Source organism: Chelonoidis abingdonii, chromosome 26 (assembly GCF_003597395.2).
Source record: "Chelonoidis abingdonii isolate Lonesome George chromosome 26, CheloAbing_2.0, whole genome shotgun sequence".
Classification (NCBI taxonomy): Eukaryota; Metazoa; Chordata; order Testudines; family Testudinidae; genus Chelonoidis; species Chelonoidis abingdonii.
This window is the reverse complement of record NC_133794.1, coordinates 94,920-117,489: the sequence shown is the minus strand read 5'-3', so window position 1 is coordinate 117,489 and position 22,570 is coordinate 94,920. Positions and strand designations below refer to the sequence as shown.

Sequence of the window (22,570 nt, the reverse complement as noted above, 5' to 3'; positions counted from 1 at the left end):
GCAATTCAGTGCAGGGTGAATCAAAGTCCATGTCTCATTTTGCAAAGCATGGGTTCTCCAAGCAAGGGTGCTGTCTGTCCCATGTTCCTCCTCAATAGACTCCGGATTCTTAGCATCAGCGGAGCTACATTTTGAGCAGTGGTGGAACCAGGAGGCAGCTGGGTCATTGGTGGTTCCGTCGTCAGTTATACTGAATGGCTGCTGAGGGGGGTGGTTGCCCCTGGCCCACTATTAGCTCTGCCACTGCTTCTTATTAAATGTTTATTGCGCTGCTTCCACCAGCCACTTTATTTAGTTTTGTTTTACAGACTCAAGCAAAACACAACCAACCACCTCATGCTGGCCTGGCTAGAAGCAGATCTGTGTAAATGAACAGACTCATTCAATTACTGAGCCTTCCCAGAGCTATGTGCTTCCCTCAGGATACATCAAACCTAGGGGACCTGCTAGGCTCCCAGTAGATGCAGGATGCAGCCTAGAGCCAAATACAGGCCAGGCAAGGCGGCCTCACCCATGGAGTTCAGGTCCAAGGATTCAGTAGGGAGTAAATGGCCAGCACTGGATGCTTCAGGTTTTGGTGCCCACCCAGGGACGGCTAGGGGCTGATTTTCAATTACACGCCCACGACTGGCCCAGGCCAGCTGACTCCAGCTCCCAGTGCTCGGGCTAAGGGGCTGTTTAACTGCGGTGTAGCCTTTGGGGCTCAGGCTGAAGCTTTGGCTCTAGGACCCTGTGAGGTGGGAGGGTTCCACAGCTCGGGCTCCAGCCGAAGCCAGAACGTCTGCACTGCAAGTAAACAGCTGCTCAGCTTGAGCCCCATGAGCTGGAGTCAGCTGGCCCGGGCCAGCCGTGGGCATGTAACTGCAGTGTAGACACAGTCTAAGTGCCCACGAACCCCGCTGGGAGCACCTCTGAAATCCAGGCCAAGGTGGACACACAAAGTTAGGGGCCATTCGAAATCTTCTTGCTAGTGGCCCTATAGTCATGACGAGGCAGGGGGCTATGCTGTCCCCTGCTGGCTACAGTCAGAATAGCTCAGACTCTGGGTTTTATTCCCCCACTGATGCTCCTGAAATCAAGTGGTGGATGGGAAAGCCTACGAGACCCCAGATGGGGTTCCATCCCAGCATCCATATCACAAACCGACTGTTCCTCAGGCTGTATCTGGGCCCCTCGGTGACAGCCGCTGCAGAGCAGCGAGGGGCTGAATGGGCCACAGGGGCTGAGCGCACCTTTTCCCCTAGAGGCAGGGTTGCTGGACAGTTTGTATCGTGGGTGGGGGTGCTGAAAGCCATTGAACCAGACTGTAAACCCCGCATAGAACGGAAACCACTTCAGCCAGGGTGTGCTCCCGCACCCCCAGCACCCCAAGCTCCAGCACCTCTGCCTAGAGGATGTCTCTCTAGGGCAGGAGATGGGGCTGCCTTTGCTTGGCAGAGGGCTGTGACTCCAGTACCCTTCCCCCCACGCCAAAGCCCTGGGGTGGGGTGGGGGTTGAGCAGATTCAGTGGCCCTCACAGCTTGACAGGTGGCTGCTGTCCCTGCTGGGCAGAGGGTCACTCTGTGGGCACCAGGGCTGCACTGGCTGGAGAAGCTGATGATTTTTCTCCCAGCAGCACAAGCTATGCCAGGCTCTGCTCAATTAGACCTTGAGCTCCTTCAGCCCCTCTGCTAAGCTGCTGTCAGACCATGCTGGAAAGTTCCAACAACCCTACAATAACAAACCTACGTGCAGCCCCTTGCACTCAGGAGCAACCCTGCAATAACAAACCAGTGTATGCAACTCTGCTCTACTGAGCAACCCTATAATAACAAGCGTATGCGGCCCCCAGCACTCCTGTGTGACCCCACAATAACAACCCAGCATACATAGCCCCACATTGACAGGAACAGAGCAGTATATTCTGTCTTGTACTCTAGGGCAATGTTTCTCAAATGCAGCCACCAGGGGCTTTTCATGCGACGGTGATGGCGGGGGGGGGGCGGGGGGGAGCCTTGGACCTGCCTCGTTTTTCTTTCTTGTTCCTGGATGCGCTGCCCTGAACAGCCTCTGGAGAGAGGTGGGGCACAATGCTGCAAGAGCAAGGTCAGTTCTTAACCCACGATGGGGGGTTGCGGGGGGCTGGGTGGCAGGCTCCAGTGGCGGAACTTCAGGGACCTGGCAATGGGGCCCCGGACTCCAACCGCAGGGCAGCAGGTACTGAACCCTACCCCCGGCTCTGGCCATGCATGCGAACTAGGCAGATGCCTAGGGTGCCAAATTAAATGGGGCACCAAATTCAAGGGAAAAAAATCAAATTAAAAAAAAAAACATAAAAAAAGGAAAATATGAAAAAAAATACAAATAAAATAACAGCAATGTCATTATTTCAATTCCCATGCGTGTATGGAGGGAATATGAATTATAATTCATTTCTCTACATTTCTGAGAATTGATTAATATGTCAAATCTTTTATTTACTGCAAAAATAAATAATATTTTAGCGATTTTTTTTTCAATTTGCAACATAGGGTCAAGATGACCCACTCCACAATTTTCATAAGCAATAACTTAGCCACAATGAACATATTTACCAGTGGCAAGAGCTGCAATGCTAGTGCCACCTAACTTGAATGTACATCAGGGTTGCATAGCCAGAAATTCATGTAGAGGGGAGATATCGCGAGTCGATACATGTTAAATGGTCATTTTAACACACATTGCAGGTAGGTGGTTAAGAATTGAGTGAATACTGTGGAAAATTGTGTTTCTTGGTGCCAAAGAATAAAGAATAATGTCTTTCAGCATTATAAATCCAAAATGTGAGTACACCTCTACTTCAATATAACGCTGTCCTCAGGAGCCAAAAAATCTTATCGCCCCCCACCCCCGAGCACTGCTTTACTGTGTTATATCCGAACGCATGTTATATCGGGTCGTGTTATATCGGGGTAGAGGTGTATAATTAAGCGTTACTAAACCTTAGCGTTATTATCAGGCTGTATAATTATGAACTTTTCTTTGTTATAACTGGTTCACATGTAATAAATAAGGTCCATAAAAGAAAAGTAACAGCGTTAATGCTAAATAGACTACACAAGTGATGATGCCACACTCCAAGCGGGTAACCGTGAGGAAGGGGATTACTTTCCAAACAACTGCTGTCGGGTTATAACATTGAAAAAGGTCATTTTGTTTCCATGTAAACGCTGTAACTAACTGTTTTACTAGGTAAGTGAGTGCTGTATATGTTACTAATCATTGACGCTTTAAGCAGTGAAAAGACGTGTTGGGATGGCTGCAATGTGGTTTAAACCACCAACCATGTGGTGGGTATGTCAGCCATCTTTAACGCTATAGTGCTTGCAGTTGGGAGCACAGTACATAATATGCAAATACCCCATGGCAGAAAGAGGAAAAAGAAAACCCCCAGGCGCTGAGTATCGTAAACGAAAGGCTGAGAAGGAAAAGGACCAAGCAAAACAGCAGGGATCCTTCCAGAAATAGCTTCTCTTAAATCCAAATAAAGATGGAAGCAGTTCACAGCATCCAGATGAAGGAGTTTTACTTGGAGAGGAGGTTAGCTCACATCCACATAGAACCAGTTTGGAACATCAAGATGAAGGTATATTACTTCAAGATGAGGGTACAGGCGCCGACTTCCCCTTTGCCCAATGGGTGCTCGATCCTGCCCTGAAGGAAAGTCTCGACACCAATTTGCAGGATAAACGAGGAGGTGAAAAAAGCTGCTTTTCTGAGTTCACCTGCCTCTTTTATTATCTAAGATTACACATGCGCAATTGCACAGCACAAATCAAGATTTCTTACAAAAACAAGTTACAATATGGGGACCCAGCTTCATGGCCCAGATGTGATGACAGTGTGCGGCAAATTCTCGTGGAACATGGACACCGAACAAGTTCATGAATTTCCTTCCCTAAGGATGGAAATAAAAGAAATTCTCTGCTCAGCATTACAAGAGGAAACTCATTAATGGGAAGAAATTCATCAAAACTGGTTACAATATTCAGTGTCGAAGGACTCTGTGTTTTGCTTTGCTGCAAGTTGTTTTAGAAATCAAGCAATTGGTACATCACTTACTGAAAATGGTTCGAAGGACTGGAAAAACATATCTTCAATTCTCTCTTCACATGAAAGAAGTACAGAACATTTGGAATGTTTTCAAAATTGGAAAGAACTTGAATTACGATTGCCCTTTTATCTGTATAAATAAGATAGTTTGTGTCTTGTATGGTGCTCACATTATCTGGTGTATTAGCAGAGCGCTGTGCTAATAAAACAGAGTGGTCTGACAAACTGTGAGTCCTGAGTCTAACTTTGACAGTGGCCACGGTAGAAATGAAAAATTATACAGTCCAGGTAACGGAAACTTCTTAAAATATGTTAAATACCTCGCTTTGTTTGATCCAGTCGTGAAGGAGCATCTACGTAAAATAACTAATCATGAAACACAGGTTCATTACTTAGGAAAACATATACAGGATTAACTGATTCAAATCCTAGCAAATGCCATTAAAAACAAACTTGTAGAAGCTGCCCATTCTGCAAAACACTTTTCAATAATACTGGACTGTACACCAGATGTGAGTCACGTTGAACAAATGTGAGTTTGTTTTGTGGATATGGAAAAGTCCGCAGATGAAGATAACGTTGAAGTGCTCATAAAGGAACATTTTTTTGGTTTTCATACCACTGAAGGAGAGGACTGGAGCATTTATGACTGAAACTATTCTACAAGAGCTTGAAACAATGTCATTATCTGTTGAAAACTTACGTGGCCAAGGCTGTGATAATGGGAATAATATGAAGGGTAAAAACAATGGTGTGCAAAGGAGAATGGTGGAAATCAATCCTAGGGCCTTACTCATTCCTTCCAGTGAGCACTCTCTGAATTTGGTTGTCAATGATGCTGCTAGATGCTGTTTGGAGGTAAGCAGTTTCTTTGACCTGGTGCAAGTGTTTAGGTGTTTTTCTCAGGCTCAATACACCGTTGGGAGATTCTGACTCGACATGTGAATTCTCTAACTGTGAAACCACTGAGTCAGACAAGATGGGAGAGTCGCATTGATGCTTTGAAGCCTCTTTGATGCCCTGATTGAAATTTCTGATGATACTATCTTTACTGGATCATCTGGCAATACGGCACATTCAGATGCAGAAGCTCTTGCAAATGGCTGTTCCAAGTTCAAATTTGTGACTTCACTCATTTTGTGGTATAATATCCTTTTCGAGATTAGCCTCACTAGTGTTGGGGACCCTGGTGCCCCAATAATGGCAAGGTTTGTTGTCTGACCGCGAGAGTGACAGGCAACACCAGCAAAGTTTGAACAAAAGGCTCTTTATTGGCGAGTGCACAAGGACAACAAAGAGCAAGCTTATCTTCAAAGAGAACCAGCTTGCTTTTTTACAACTAGCATATGATTTTATAGACAGTTCCATCGCGTTACAAATTATTCATATAGCAGTTTAACCCCCTTTTACTAATTACTAAACCCAAAACCTTTATTATATATTGTTCTTGTTAAGACTGATTGATTAATGTGAATAATAATGCCTTAACAATTACTACAAACAAGAATGATTTATGTGAGTAATAATGCCTTAACAATCGCAAGTAAGCAAGAATGTAAAGGAGTCAGAAAGAAATAGAGAACAGAAACAGGGAGTTTTGCCATTGTTCCTAACACAGTACATCTGGTACCATGCCAGGAATGCCGTTCCTTTCTTGTCTTATGGTTGCCTAACTCTGTGAGAGACAGGCAACTTCTGGGCGTTTTCCACTTATGAATTACCCAGAAGCCTCTGTTAGGTTGGCTTTGTTCAGGTTGGCATAACTGGCTTTATGCTATATTTTTAGTTAGGCCTAACACTAGTAAGGAGCTTCAGGAAAAGATCTTGAACATACATTCTGCTATTCAAAAACCGCAGCAAACTAAAAATATTCTGGAGGAATTCAGAAACGATGAAGAGTTCGAAAGAACACTGGTAGGTTCTCTCAAGCTTGCTGAAGAAATAGATTTTCCGACAGAATTAGAACCAGAGCCAGTTTGTATTCAGCAAAAGAAACAGCAGTTTTCGTATGAAGGATGAGACACACCCATTCAGAACACAAACCAAAAGTTCAAAGCGAATTTCTACTTTGCAGTCCTTGATACTGCTATTCATTTGGTTGACGAAAGATTTCAACAAATGCAGCAGCTAGAGTCAGTATTTGGCTTTCTATATGACATCCACAGCTTGCAAAAGAAAACAGCAAAACAGATAAGAGAAATTTGTATAAAACTGGAGTTGGCATTGATTTGTAAAAATTCAAAAAATATTGATGCTACAGATTTGTGTAGTGAGCTTCAGGCTTTTTCAAGACAATTTAAGAAACATTCCACTCCTGAGAAGGTACTGAAGCTTGTTTGTGAAAATAAACTCACAGACAGTTTTCGAAACATTTTTATAGCTCTACACATTCTTTTAACTTTGCCAGTTTCCTTAGCTAGCGGGGAATGTAGCTTCTCAAAGTTAAAATTGATAAAAACATATCTGAGTTCAACAACGGTGCAAGAGAGACTCGTTGGACTTGCCACAATGTCAGTAGAGCACGAAATAGCTGGAAAACTGGATCTAAAAGAACTAGTGACTGAATTTTCGAAACTTAAAGCAAGAAAAGTCATGTTTTAAGAGCACAGAGTATTTTTTATTCTGAGTGTTTTGTAAATACAGGTTAAAGTTCATTGAAGAGTTTCCTTATTTCTTTCTATATTGGATGTGGTGGAAATGGCAGTTAAAGCCGGACAGCGTAATGGATGATTTTGGATTTGTAATAATAAACATTAGAATTAACATTTTTGATGCATTTTATTTGAAACTGGACTGAAATATCATCTAGCTCTTGTGTACAAATCTATTCTGAAAATTTTGTGTCTCTATTTTATCTGATCTCAGAAACATTGGTTGGACAGATGGACAGACATACAAACCGAACAATTAAGCTCTGTCTAAAAAATAAACGCTTAAAGAACACTAAAAGGAAAAAAGGGACAAAATGTTTCCCAGTTTACCAAAAACCTCAGCCTAGATCTGCCCTTGGGGTTTGGGGGTGGGGGCACTGATTGCATGGTTCTCTTAGGGCGCCTTTTGCTGGCAGCTAGTCTAGGGCCTCCGCTGCCTCCAGTCTTAGCCGCACAGCAGTGGGCTCCAAGCACGGGGCTTTGGCGCCAATCCCTTGCTCTGGCCACAGGGCAGCAGGTGGTGACCCCCAGCTCCAGCCGCCGAGCTTCAGTCAGCCTCTGGCCCCCAGTTCTGGCCCTGCGGTGGCAGGCACTGGCCCCTGGCTGCAGCCACTCAGCCCCAGCCCCTGCGACAGCAGACGCCAACCCACGGCTCTGTTCCCAGGCTCTGACTAGGCAGTGGTGAGTGCTGGCTCCGGATGCTGAACCCCGGTCCTAGCAAGTGCTAGCTCCAGCCACGCAGAGGCAGGTGCTGACTTCTGACTCCAGCCACACACTCCTGGGCTCCAGCATCCAGCTCCGGGCTCTGGCCGTGCAGTTCCTATCCCCAGCTCCAGGTTCTGAATGTGTAAAAGCAGCAAAGAATCCTGTGGCACCTTATAGACTAACAGATGTTTTGGAGCATGAGCTTTCGTGGGTGAATACCCACTTTGACGGATGCATGTAGTGGAAATTTCCAGGGGCAGGTATATATACGCAAGCAAGCTAGAGATAACGAGTTAAGTTCAATCAGGGAGGATGAGGCCCTGTTCTAGCAGATGAGGTGTGAAGACCAAGGGAGGAGAAACTGGTTTTGTAGTTGGCAAGCCATTCACAGTCTTTGTTTAATCCTGAGCTGCTATAGATCTTAAGGTGGCCATCCTGCAGCAAAAAAACTTCAGGACCAGACTTCAAAGAGAAACTGCTGAGCTTCAGTTCATCTGCAAATTTGACACCATCACCATGGCACTGGGCGCTGGAGAGGCTGGTAGTCAGTGCAGGACTCCTGGGTTCTCTTTCCTAGCTGTGGGATGGGGTTGAGGTTTAAGGTGGAGGTAGCCAGGAATCCTGGGTTCCACCACTGGTTCTGGAAGGGGACCTGTATCTGTTGTGTTAGAGCAGCAGGCTGGGAGCCAGGACTCCTGGGTTCCATTCCCAGCTCTGGGTGAGGAGTGGGGATCTGTCACTGTCCACAGGATCTGTGCTATGCCCCAACTTTTAAACAGTTCCTCAAAGGAATCCCTGCAGTGGGCCAGTCCCCCAAGGGGTTCTGCAGGCTCTTCCTTAGGCATAGGCCACGTATCCTCAATGCCTCTGCGACTGAATCTCTGGGGCTGGAGTGAATCCAGCTGAGACAGACACCTGGTCAGACACTTGTCCATTCCTCAGGCGCCAATGCACAGATTTGCAGTGACACAAAGAGCCTTCACAATGTCAGGTTTATTAGCTAGAGCTCAGCCCTGGAAGTCCCAGGTTAGCGCAGAGAAGCAAAGGTTAAGACACCGTCCATCATGGCCACGCCCGTGCACCACCCAGCCAACCCACTTTTGGCCTTCTCTCTCTGTCAGTCCCATATGTGAGCTCTGCATCTCCCCAGAGGCCAGTTCTTATCCTAGCCTCCTGCCACCCCTCAGTCCATTCATCTCCTCCCCCAGGCCCACGCTGAGTTCACATGTTCTGCCTGCGGAGAGGTGTCAGTTCATGCTTTGGGGTCCCATTGTCTTTCTGGATCCTCCACTGATGCCACTCGGTTTCAGTCAGTCTTTTAATGCCACATTATTCCACCCCAGACAGCTACGTGACCTCAATGCTTCTGCTCAGCCCCAAGAGCAGATTTAACCCTTCTGCACTCACTGGGGAGCAGTCCAAAGAGCTGAGGGAAACTGAGTCATGCCTAGGAATTATAAACATATTACAGAAAATTCCCCTTTGTCACAGGTTTAGAGCAGGGGGGCTGGGAGTCAGGACTCCTGGGTTCTAGTTCCTCTTTGGGAGAGAAGTGGGGGTCTATTAGGTAGGGCAAAGGGTTGGGAGTCAGGACTCCTGGGTTCTATTTCCTGCTCTGCTGCAAGCTCACTGTTACAACACTTCTGCATTGTCTCTCTGAGGTACCTGTTTAGCAAAAACAGCAGTAACTAGACACCGTCGCTCCAGCTTCTCAGGCCAGTGATGTCTCCCTGAGTTGTGCTGTGTGACCTTTGGAAGATCTCTGCCTCATCATTCATTTCCCTCTGTTTAGAGGCTCTATGGTCTCATGGCTCGAGCACCAGGCTGAGACTCTGGCAGTTTGTGTTCTGTTCCTTGTTCTGACACTGCCCTGCTGGGTGACCTTGTGCCAGTCACTTCCCCTTTCTTTACTTCACTTTCCTTTTCCAGCCCTTTGTCTCTTTAGACTGCGAGCTCTCTGGGACAGGGACTGTCTCTCCCTCTGTGTCTGCACACAGGCCAGTACAGAGCATTAGACCAGGAGAGCTCAGGCTAGTGGCTTCGCTGTGCCAGTGGCCCAGCGCTACCTGGGAATGGCTGTGATTTGTGCAGTGGTACATAGAGGTGCCCATCACCCCAGGGCTGGGAGGATGGAGCTCAGGTCTGTGGCTGGTGGCACTTGCTCCCATGCTCAAGGTCACGCTGACCCCAGGTTTGGGGTTATTCAAAGGACAATTCTCCCAGGTCAGATTGGCAGGGACCTTGGGGTGTTTTTGCTTCTTCTGCAGCGTGGAGCTTGGATCGTCTGCTGGGAGCAGCTGGGCATCTCCCCTAATCATTTCTCTGCCTTGCAGGGGCCTCGGCCGTTGGCAGCACCTCGATCTCTCCTGTTTTCCACACCAGTTGAGTTACCCGAGGGCTGAAATGCTTTTGTCTAATAGGAGTTACTGGGCTCAGCATTAGAGACACAGGGGTGACGTGCAATGGCCTGTGCTACACACACTGGATGCACTGATGGTGCCTCCTGGCTTAAGTTCTGTGAGACGGAGCTCACACTGACAACTAGAGAAAGGTTAGAAAACTGGGGTGTGATTGCATGTCTGCCCTCCCTGCCCAGCCCCGAGCTGGGCTACGAATCCTGCTGGTGCATTTTCAACCCATCTCTGGCACTTGTCTCTACACCAGGGGTAGGCAACATATGGCATGTGTGCCGAAGGCGGTACGTGAGATGATTTTCAGTGGCACTAGTGTAATGACCCAGCCATTCCCAGTCTCTGTTAAGGCCTGAGTTAATTGTGTCTAATTTGCATATTAATTCGAGTTCAGCGATCTCTCTTTGGCGTCTGTTTTTGAAGTTTTTTTGTTGCAAAACTGCCACCTTCAAGTCTGTCACTGAGTGGTTAGAGAGGTTGAAGTGTTCTCCCTCTGGTTTTTGAATGTTATGATTCCTGATGTCAGATTTGCGTCCATTTATTCTTTTGTTTCGGGTTGGGAAGACCCAACCTGAAACAAATACTCACCAGCAGCCACCCACCATACAACATAAACACTAACCCAGGAACCTATCCTTGCAACAAAGCCCGATGCCAGCTCTGTCCACATATCGATTCAAGTGACACCATCATGGGACCTAATCACATCAGCCACGCCATCAGGGGTTCGTTCACCTGCACATCTACCAACGTGATATGTGCCATCATGTGCCAGCAATGCCCCTCTGCCATGTACATTGGCCAAACCGGACAGTCTCTTCGCAAAAGAATAAATGGACGCAAATCTGACATCAGGAAATCATAACATTCAAAAACCAGAGGGAGAACACTTCAAGCCTCTTCTAACCACTCAGTGGACAGACTTGAAGGTTGGCAGTTTTGCAACAAAAAAACTCAAAAACAGACCGCCAAGAAGAATCGCTGAACTCCGAATTAATATGCAAATTAGACACAATTAACTCAGGCCTTTAACAGAGACTGGGAATGGCTTGGGTCATTACACTATTGAATCTATTTCCCTATGTTAAAGTTCTCTCACACCTTCTATGGTCATCTTAATTATTCAACTTTCAAAAAGTTTTTTTTCCCCCGCTGACAATTAGCTCATCTCATGATTAGAATCTCTTCCTGTTTGGTATGCATACTTCCACCCTTTTCATGTTCTCTGTATGTATAAGTATCTCCTGTCTGTGTGTTCCATTCTGTGGCTCTGAAAGAAGTGAGCTGTAGCTCACGAAAGCTCATGCTGAAATAAATTTGTTAGTCTCTAAGGTGCCACAAATACTCTTGTTCTTTTTGCGGATACAGACTAACAAGGCTGCTACTCTGATACCTGTCTATTGCCTGAGGCTCAGCTACAGCACCGAGTTCCAGGCACTGTGGCTGTATGTAGCCCAGCCATCACTCAGGGGTCGGGGGGGAGCCAGAGCACCACATGGAGTAAGACTGGGTGGGTTACATCTGCCCAGGTAACAGCTGGGGCAGAGGCAGCTTCTCTCCACCTGAGCCTGGGGGGAGGGGGCAGCCTTTCCGCACCCAGGGTCCTGCTGGCTACAACTCTGCCTCTTACCTTGCAGTGTCCTCCACCCTGGCCAAAGCCAGGCTACTCTGTCAGGACGTCTCGGCACGTGGGGCACTTGTCTCCTGCCCAGCAGGTGAGAACACTTTCCCGAGTGCCCCACAGGCCCAAGGAGGGAGGGGTCCCTGGGGCACAGACCCCACCCCCTCTGCAATCCTGGGTGGGTGTGGAGCTGGGGCAGCCATGCACCACCAGCCTGTCTGGGGCCCCGCTGCCCAGTGCCAGGAGCAATGGCATTCACACCACTCCTGAGTCCCTGGGGGCAGTGGATGCTGCAGAGCTGGGACCAGTGTGGGCCCCTGGATCAGACCCCTGGGACATCTGACTGGCCTCCCTTGCTTGCAGGGAGGGATAGCTCAGTGGTTTGAGCATTAGCCTGCTAAATCCAGGGTTGTGAGTTCAATCGTTAAGGGGGCCACTTAGGGATCTGGGGCAAAATCAGTATTTGGTCCTGCTAGTGAAGGCAGGCGACTGGACTCAATGACCCTATGGGGTCCCTTTCAGCATATCTCCATATATTATATTTATTTTCGGCAGTGGCCTCACTGCAAGGGAGCCATAGGGCCATTCCCTGGGTGCTGGGGAGGAGGAGAGAGCAAGGCTTCTTCGTGCCCCCCATGATCCCATCCTGCCACCAACTGCTACCCTAACCCACCTCCCCCATCCCTCCACAGGGTACAAGCCCACAGGCTGTGCCTGCGGAATGGCTTGCGGCTCCTGGGACATTCGATCTGATTCCACCTGCCATTGCCAGTGCGGCGGCATCGACTGGACGGCCGCACGCTGCTGCAAGATAGGGCTTGAGTGATGCCAAGACCCAGCCTGGGGCACCGGAGAGCCCCACCTGGTCTGCTGCCCCCGCGCCATGGGCCCTGGCACAGAACCATGCTGTGCCCTTTGTGCCCAGTGCAATGAATAAACTTGGATCTGGGTCTGTTAATGCTTCTCTGGCTCTGTTCTTCCCCTGCGCTCCCAGACTCTGATACCTAGGGCCAGAGCATGGGCTGGGGGCACAACTCTGCCTCACTCTCCTATTTCCCCCGTAGAGGCCGCTGTCCTGAATCCGATTGGGCTGCCCCTGCTGGCAGCTCACCAGATCCCTATGGGGGTGACACTGAACCCCACAAGTGCTCTGAGCTTCCTGGGATCTCAGCAGGTTTCAGCGCTGGTGTCTCCCGTGGCCTCTGGGGCACATTTCCAGGGCATTGACTTTGTTACCCTTTCACAGAAACAAAGCCCCGCGGCCCACCTGCCGTAGACCGTAGGCCTTAGGCCCAGCACCGACCTCCAAGTAGCCCCATAGCTTAAACTCTCCCTTCTCCCAGAACTCCCCCTGAAGGCAGGGCTGGCTCCAGACACCAGCTGACCAAGCATATGCTTGGGGCGGCACCTTAGGGCAAAGCAGCGCTCTTTTTTTTTTTGGTTTTTCTTTTTTTGGTTTGGCGGGGTGGTGCTGGATTGTTTTTTTGTTTGTTTTTATTTCAGCTGGGCAGCGCTGGGAGGGGGCGGAGGCTTCGGGCAGTGTGGTGCTTGGGGGGCGGGGGCTTCAGGCAGCGCAGCACTCAGGGGGGCGGGGGTTTTGGTGGCGCTCAGGAGCGGTGGGGATTTCGGCGGTGCAGCGTTCTGGAGTTTTGGCGGTGCGGTGCTCGGGGGGGTTGGCAGCTCGGTGCTAAGGGGGGCAGGGGTTTTGTGGTGCGGTGCTGGTGGGGACGGGGGCTTCAGCGGTGTGGCACAACGCTCAAGGGGACGGGGTTTTCCACAGCACGGTACTCGCAGAGGAGGGAGTTACAGCTGGGCAGCGCTCTTTTTTTTTTTGCTTGAGGCGGCAAAAAAGTTAGAGCTGGCCCTGTGTACCAGTATCCATAATCCAGTCTAAGGGTGTCTTCTGAAGGGGATAGCTGGGCCAAAGCTTTCTACTCCTTGGGCACACTTGTTCCCCATTCACAGTGCCACCCTGCTCTAGCAGTGAGCTCGCCATTCACAACAACCTGCAGCATGAGGTTTCAGCTACCATACTCCCTCCCCTTCCCTTTCCTGTTGGTAGTGGCCAAGGGAATGCTGGGAAATGTAGTTCTTTCCCTGCTCCAAGACTGGATCTACAGGCAGGCAGCTAACCAAGGAACTACACCTCCCAGGGCCCCCTGTTGGTTCTCAGCTCCCAGTCTGGATCCCTGTGGGCTGCCACCCCTGCAAATGGACTGCCTCAAGCACCTGCTTGCTTTGCTGGTACCTAGCGCCGCCCCTGGAGACTATATAAGAAAAAGCCCCAAATATCAGGACTGTCCCTATAAAATCGGGACATCTGATCACCCTAACTCTTTCCTCCATCCCAGCACCCAGGGCAGAGCAGGGCACCTTGCTCCCTCCCACAGGGGGAGGGATAGCTCAGTGGTTTGGGCATTAGCCTGGTAAACCTAGGGTTGTGAGCTCAATCTTTGAGTGTCATTTAGGGATCTGGGGCTAGGGCTTGGGTCTTGCTTTGAGCAGGGGGTTGGACTAGATAACCTCCTGAGGTCCCTTCTAACCCTGATATTCTTTGATTCAAGCAAGGGAGGCCAGTGAGACATCTAGTGGGTCTGGTCCAGGTGCCCATATTGGTCCTAGCTCCACAGCATCCAGGGACTCAGGAGGGGTGTGAATGCCATTGCTTGCAGCACATAGGCAGAGTGGCCCCAGGCAGGTTGCTAGTCCAGCACACTCTACAGGGGCAGGTGGGTTCTGAGCTGTGTCAGGGCAGATCCTGTGCTGGCCCAGCATCAATGCTGCTGGCCCACGTGGGCTACCTGGGGGTGGGCTCCTTTTGTGTATGTACTTCTCCGGGGTCTGTACAGCACCTGGCACAATGGGGTCCTGGCACTTGACTGGGGCTCCTGGGTGCTCCCATAATACAATTCATACTAACGTCCCCTCTTGATTGAAAGACCTCAGCCAATGTCTCTAAACCCAGACTTGGCATCTTTCCAGAGGACCAGATCCTAACTGGCCTAAATCAGATACCTGCATGTGCAAATGAGCCAAATCCTGAGGATCATTAACTTGGGATGATCCTCTGTTCTACTACAGACACCCTATCCAATAGACTGGCTCCCAGGGGGTTGTCTGGGGAGGGGGTGGCCTGGCCATGAAGGCACCTGCTCAAGGTCTGGGATCACCAGGGTAGGCTGAGGCAGGTGACAGCAGGGCTGGATGGTTAAAAAGGGCCAGGGCTGATCTATTTCATGTCTTTTTACATTTTCACCAGCTAAAGAGGAGGAGCTCCCCAGAGCAACCCCCTCTCCCAAAGTTGCTGCAGGATCCCAATGTGGTGAGGGGACCCTTTGACCTGAACCCAGACAGACCCCAGAGGACTCCCAAGGGACAGGTGAGCTGGCGAGTGACACTGTGGTGGGGGGATGGTTGTTTCCTGTATGATCTGGACTCTTAAGAGAAGAGCAATGGGGCTAGAACCCTGCATGCAGTGTCTGTGTGCTCTGTGCTACACTGACCACCTGGCCCCTGGAAGAGGGAACCCAGCCAGCCCACACCTTCAGGGGGAGGTCTGGGAGAAGGGGGGAGGTTAAGCTACTGGGGGGTCAGTGCTGGGCCTGGGGCCCTAAGGCAGGTGGGTTGCAGGGCTCCATATTTGTGAAGAGGTAACAGAGTCAATGCCCAGGAAATGTGCCCCAGAGGCCACAGGAGACACCAGTGCTGCAGCCTGTGATACCCTGGGAAGCTCAGAGCACTTGTGGGGTTCAGTGTCTGGACCTTCATAACGATCTGGTGAGTCACCAGTGGTGGCAGCCTGACCAGATCTGGGACAGAGGCCTCTATGGGGGTAAATAGGAGAGCGAGGCAGAGTTGTGCCCCCAGCCCATGCTCTGGCCCTAGGTCCAAAGATCTGGAGTCAGGGGAAGAACAGAGCCAGAGAAGCCTCAACAGACTCAGATCCAAGTTTATTCATTGCACTGGGCACAAAGGGTATAGTATGGTTCTGTGCCAGCACCCATGGCGAGGGGGCGGCAGGGGCAGCAGACCAGGTGGGGCTCTCCAGTGCCCCAGGCTGGGTCTTAGCATCACTCGAGCCCTATCTTGCAGCAGCGTGCAGCCGTCCAGTCGATGCCGCCGCACTGGCAATGGCAGGTGGAGTCGGATCGAATGTCCCAGGAGCCTCAAGCCATTCCGCAGGCGCAGCCCGTGGGCTTGTACCCTGTGGGGGGATGGGGGTTAGAGTAGCAGTTGGTGGCAGGATGGGACCATGGGGGGCACGAAGAAGCCTTGCTCTCTCCTCCGCCCCAGCACCCAGGGAATGGCCCTGTGGCTCCCTTGCAGCCAGGCCACTGCCCAAGCGAGGGAGGTCAGTGAGACGTCCCAGGGGCCCACACTGGTCCCAGCTCTGCAGCATCCACTGCCCCCAGGGACTCAGGAGTGGTGTGAATGCCATTGCTCCTGGCACTGGGCAGCACATGGGCAGGGGGGTCCCAGACAGGCTGGTGGTGCATGGCTGCCCCAGCTCCACACCCACCCAGGATTGCAGAGGGGGTGGGGTCTGTGCCCCAGGGACCCCTCCCTCCTTGGGCCTGCAGGGCACTTGGGAAAGTGCTCTCACCTGCTGGGCAGGAGACAAGTGCCCCACGTGCTGAGACGTCCTGACAGAGTAGCTTGGCTTTGGCAAGGGTAGAGGACACTGCAAGGTAAGAGGCAGAGTTGTAGCCAGCAGGACCCTGGGTGCGGAAAGGCTGCCCCCTCCCCGCAGGCTCAGGTGGAGAGAAGCTGCCTCTGCCCCAGCTGTTACCTGGGCAGGTGTAACCCACCCAGCCTCACTCCATGTGGTGCTCTGGCTCCCCCGAGTGGTGGCTGGGCTACATACAGTCACAGTGCCTGGAGCTGGGTGCTGCATCTGAGCCTAAGGCAATCAAAGCTCCTGGCCTGAGATCGGGACATCTCATGTTTGATGCCAGTTGTCCAGAAGAGTGTTACCCAGGGGGAAGCTGCTGGGTATCCAGCACCCCTTCCCCGCACTCCTGGGCTGTGAACAGAGGGCAGGGGTGGAGGGAGCAGAAGTAACTCCTGGCTGCTTCTGCCAGCCAATACACCCTTAGGTGCTGGAACTGGGGGCACTACCACACACACCCCCCACTTGAAGAGTATTCCATCATATATAGTTTAGTTCTGTGGCTCTCAGCTCCCCCACAATACAAGTTTCTCCAGCCCTCCTGAATTCACCCATGTCCAGATGAGCAGCAGCCTGAGAAAGATGGGTAGAACCAGCCCTGAGACCCCAGCCAGCCCCACTCAGCCCCTGGGGTGAGGTGGTGCTAGCTGTGTAGATGACACCTCATGGACCCAGCCTCCAGATCCTCCCATAAGGTGACTGACCAATCCAGGGGGTCTGTAGCTAAGGCACTGAGCTGCAGGAGACGTGAGTTTTATTTCTGCCTCTGCCACCAACTCCCTGTGTCACCTTGGGTGAGTCACTTAGTCTCTCTGGACTTCGGTTCCCCTGTGCAATAGGGCTGACAATCAATCTCTTGGCAATTCTTTGGGGCAGGGAGCATCTCACCATGGCCTATGCAGTGCCTGGAATGACAGGGCCCAGAGCACAGCCCTTGGAATAGAATTAACACAAATGCTGGCTCCGTGCTGTGCTCAGGCCTGAACCGAAGCCAAGGAACATCAGGGAACCCCAAGGGTTCTAGCTCCCCCTCACCCTATCTATACACTCAATGGCAGTTGGAGCAGATCCAGGACCTGCAGTGAGAGCTTCCTAGGGTGGTTTGGCAGGAGCAGGGATCGAACCTGGGACTGCTGGAGTCTGTGCTTAATTCAAACTGCCAGACCCCTCAGCTCTGAGGTAGTATCAGAAACCATGTGGCTCAACCACTAGAGAGTGATAGAGAGCCACAGTGAGAGCATACAATGTTACTCTTCTACCAAGTTCTCATGTGGCTTTTCCAGGAAATTCCACACACAGCGGTTTACGGGAGCCCATTAATCTTGGGTAAAAAACAGGAGAACATTGAACCAGTCACTGATGCTGCTTGTGTCAGCTCAACAAAGCACATCTGAGCAGTGTACCTGTACAGGATGCTGCAGTGCTTAGAGCATCAGCCTCGGTCTGAATTCAAGCCCCTGCTCTGCCACAGACTTCCCGTATGATCATGGGTAAGTCACTTAGCTTTTCTGGCTCAGATCTACAAAGGTCCCTTGTTTTTAGACACCCTGTGAGCCATGTAACTCCCACTTGGCCACTCCCAGTGCACTTGGCACCTAATGCCCAAGTGTTTGCGGTAAGAATACACTGGAGAGGGTGTGGGGGTCAGATGCTCGTGGCAGGGAGGAGGAGAGACAGGTACAGCAGAGAGTGTAAATGAGCCAGTTTGGGAGGAAAGCCATAGCTTTGGCAGCTCCCTCGCCCAGTCTGGGGCTCAGAGCAGAGACTGCTGGAGCTTCGCCTTTTGCTGCAAAGTCCCATCCCCCGGCCTCCCCTAAATGTGACCCCCCATTTCTGGGGGTAGTAACCCTGGGTCATTTACCTATGGAACTAATCGCTGCCTGCACCTTCAGATCGACCGCACTGTCAATGATGCACCGAGCACCCGTGTGGTACGCAGGCACGAGGAGGGTGAGCAGCAGGAACACAGCAGCCTTCATCCCGCTGGGTGGTGAGCTACCTGCAGGGGAGAGACCCAACCAATGTGTGAGACCCCAGAACAGGAGCCCTCTGGAACCGGTGGCAGGAGCCGAGGTGCACACAAGGCAGCGGAATGAGGCACAGGCATGAGGAAAAGCCACAGTGCCAGGGAAGAGGGTGAGGGTCAGAGTGGGAACAGGCAGGCCCAAGGGGGCAGGGGATGCGGGGAGGAGATTGTGGGGGCCTGGAAGGGATACTGAGGGGTGAAGAAATGTAATGGTAGCAAATAGGGGAAAGGGAGGAAGGATTTGGAACAGGAAACTGGGAGCTTGAGGAGGCAGGCAGGATGGCAATGGGGGGGTTATTGGGGAGGGCTGGAATGGCACCCCCATTCTAGTGGCTAGCAGAGCAGGACTGCCTCCCATGCTGCCAATGCGGACCATGTGCACTGGCAGTTGCCTTATCAGGCTGAAATCAACACACACAACATACACACGGGAAGAGTTTTCCCACTAGAGTTTGGACCCTTAGAATTAGCTCCTTAGAGAACTGATCCCCTCCCCGATCCCTCCTCAAAACAATATTAAAGTCTCCACAAAAAGAGCCTCCTCTCCATACTCCAAGCTGCAGCTGTTTCTCTAGGGACACAACTGTAAACCGATCTGGTGAAAGCCATGCAAGTCGCAGTGTGGACACTTCTAATCTCATGGCATCTCCCTTGGCAAGGGATTGATTTAAGCTAAACTGACATACATCTGGTGTGAATCAGGTTAAGGACTGGGCTACGCACCAGTTTTTCCAGTGAGTTTTCTGTTACAGACTGATCTGGTTCATGCCATGTCCCCCACTAGGGTGGATACAGCTATCATAGTATAAAAGCATCTACAGCAAAGAGTTTTCAGTAATCAGTGCAAAACTGGGTTTAGACCAGTCTTTATGGTTTAAAACCAGATTTACATTGATTTAGTTTAAGGGTAACATTTTCCCATGATTTAGGATTCTGTCTCCCGCTGACTTTCAGTGAGATGAGACTCTTAGAGGCCAGATGGCCAAAGACATTTAGGCACCTAAAGATGCACATTGACACTTAAGTCACTTTTGAAAATGGAACATTGGTTCCTAAATCCCTTAGCCACTTTTCAAATCATTATCCCAAGCCAATCCCTTGCTACATGGAGAGGAGCTTGGTTCACATTGGATTAAGAGCATCCCCACTGTGCCTGTAATCAGAATAACTCCATCTCTTTTGAAAGCCATTGAAAGTTACACCACCACCATCTTGACTATGGCCAAGGCCCCAGGGAGCTGGGCACACACAGGAGCCATGCCCAAAAACCTGCCCCCAGGCTGAGTCTGGAGAATCCCACCTAACCAATGTACAAACTCACCTCCTGGCACAATCTTGCAAGAGGCTGCTCCCAGTTCAAAAGCTGCCCCTTTATATAGGAGCCAGCTGGAGCAGAGGTGGTGAAATCTTCCATCCCATTGGCTGCTTGACAATTGACTCCCCCTTCCCACATGTGTGGGGCAATCCCAGGGCTGTTCCTAGGACAGAATGTTTCTCTTGTAACTTCCCTGTTTGCTCAGCCCCTTCCCAGCTGTTCATTGCCAGGGCCAAATTCTCCCCTGGTGTAATTTCATTACATTGGAGGCATTACACCAGCATAGGCTTTGGCTCTGAGGGTCTGGACAGCCCTGGGGCTCCCCCTCTGTGGGAGTTTCCGGGATATTGTAAAGGGGTTGCTGGAAGGCAGGGCCACTCTGGGTTTGGCAACAGCTACCTGCACACTGAGGACTAAGGGGCAGGCTGCGCTGCAGCTGGAGGTGCAATTAACTTTGCTGGAGCTAGTGAAGTGAAAATAGCAGTGTGGCTTCGGTGGTGCAGGAGGTAGACTGGGCCAGCTGCCCCATTCATGTACCCTGGGACCGAGACCAGATCATACTCTGCATGGCCAGCCCACCCCACCTCCCGTGCTGCCATGGCTACACAGCTGCTCTAGCCCACCTGGCTACAGTATAGAGGCAAGTGCCAGAGATAGGTTGTAAATGCACCAGCAGGATTCGTAGCCCAGCACAGGGCTGGGCAGGTAGGGCAGACATGCAATCACAGCCCAGCTTTCTAACCTCTCTTTAGTTGCCAGTGTGAGCCCTGTCTCACAGAGCTTAAACCAGGTGGCACAATCAGAGCATCCAGTGTGTGTAGCACAGGTCATTGCACATCACCCGTGTCCCTAATGCTGAGCCCATTGACTCCTATTAGACAAAAGCATTTCAGCCCTCGAGTAACTCAACTGGTGTGGAAAACAGGAGAGATCGAGGTGCTGCCAATGGCCGAGGCCCCTGCAAGGCAAGGAATTGATTAGGGGAGATGCCCAGCTGCTCTTAGCAGGTGATCCAAGCTCCACACTGCAGAAGAAGCAAAAACACCCCAAGGTCCCTGTGGGAATCATCCTGAATAACCCCAAACCTGGGGTCAGCGTGACCTTGAGCATGGGAGCAAGAGCCACCAGCCACAGACCTGAGCTCCCAGCCCTGGGGTGTACCACTGCACAATCACAGCCATTCCCAGGTAGCGCTGGGCCACTGGCACACTGAAGCCACTAGCCTGAGCTCTCCTGGTCTAATGCCCTGTACTGGCCTGTGTGCAGGCACAGGAGAGACAGTCCCTGCCCCAGAGAGCTCGCAGTCTAAAGTGACAAAGGGCTTGAGGGGAAACTGAGGCAAGGAAAGGGAAAGTGACTGGCATACGGTCACCTGCCAGGGCAGTGTCAGAACAAGGAACAGAACCCAGATCTCCTACAGACTAGGGACGGAATGGCTAGGCAGCAGTTCTGCAGAAAAGGACCTAGGGGTTACAGTGGACGAGAAGCTGGATATGAGTCAACAGTGTGCCCTTGTTGCCAAGAAGGCTAATGGCATTTTGGGCTGTATAAGTAGGGTCATTGCCAGCAGATCGAGGGACGTGATCATTCCCCTCTATTCGACATTGGTGAGGCCTCATCTGGAGTACTGTGTTCAGTTTTGGGCCCCACACTAGAAGAAGGATGTGGAAAAATTGGAAAAAGTCCAGCGGGTGTGGGGGGAACAAAAATGATAAGGGGGCTGGATCACATGACTTAAGAGGAGAGGCTGAGGGAACTGCGATTGTTTACTCTGCAGAAGAGAAAAAATGAGAGGGAATTTGATAGCTGCTTTCAACTACCTGAATGGGGGTTCCAAAGAGGATGGATCTAGACTGTTTTCAGTGATGGCAGAACAAGGAGTAATGGTCTCAGGTTGCAGTGAGGGAGGTCTAGGTTGGATATTAGGAAACACTATTTCACTAGGAGGGTGGTGAAGGACTGGAATGGGTTACCTAGGTAGGAGGTGGAATCTCCATCCTTAGAGGTTTTTAAGGTCAGGCTTGACAAAGCCCTGGCTGAGATGATTTTGTTAGGGAATTGGTCCTGCTTTGAGCAGGGGTTGGACTGGATGACCTCCTGAGGTCTCTTCCAACTCTGATATTCTATAACAGCTGGGTGCCCAGCAGAGAGCTGCCAGTGGAGCTGACAGACTGGGCTCTCAGCACTGCCCCACTTAGGTCATAGAATCAGGAGGTCATCTAGTCCAGCCCCCTGCTCAAAGCAGGGCCAATCCCCAAACAGATTTTTACTCCAGTTCCCTAAATGGACCCCTCAAGGATTGAACTCACAAGCCTGGGTTTAGCAGACCAATGCTCAAACCACTGAGCTATCCCTCCCCCTAGTCAGTGGAAGCACTCCTGGTGAGGTTGCACTGCCAGCAGAAGGAGGGCACTGTGGACATGCACCACTGCTGTATTACTTCTGTGACTGTAAGTCAACCTAATATAGCTCGACTCACTTTTCTAGTGCAGGCACTGGCATACCCTCAGTCCCTCTGGGCTTCGGTTCCGCTCTGTGCAATGGGGGTGGCAGCATCTCACCATAGCCTGTGCAGCGCCTGGGACTACAGGGTCCAGAGCGCAGCCACTGGAATAGAACTAACACAAATGCTGGCTCCATGCTGTGCTCAGGCCTGAACCAAAGCTGAGGAATGGCAGGGAGCCCGAAGGGTTCCAGCTCCCCTCTTGCCCCGTTTACACACTAAATGGGGCTGGCTGGGAGCAGAGCTGGGATAGGCAGGGAGGGAGCTGCAGCTGGTGGTTTGGCAGGAGCAAGGATCAAACCTGAGACCCTGGAGTCCCTATTGCATAAGTCAAAGTCCCAGGCCTATCAGCTCAGAGGCAGTAGCAAAAACTATGTGACCCAACCACTAGAGAGTGACAGAAAGCCACAGTATGAGGTAAAGATAAAGTTGCTCTTGCATGTGGGCTGGTTCCACATCTCCCTCAGTTACACTCTGTGTTTTACCAGTCTGCCCTGCCCCGCTACAATGCAGCATCTGACCCCAGCACTGTCTCCAGTGTATTCTTACTGCAAACACTTAGGTGCCAGGTGCATTAGATGCCTGCAGGGTTTAGCA

The 22,570-nt window shown here is 51.0% G+C and overlaps 1 pseudogene; it reads right to left on the bottom strand.

Annotated features, from left to right (window-relative positions):
- Positions 1 to 15,394: 15,394 nt before the first annotated feature.
- On the bottom strand, positions 15,395 to 19,569 carry LOC116824447 (resistin-like; annotated as a pseudogene).
- Positions 19,570 to 22,570: the final 3,001 nt, after the last annotated feature.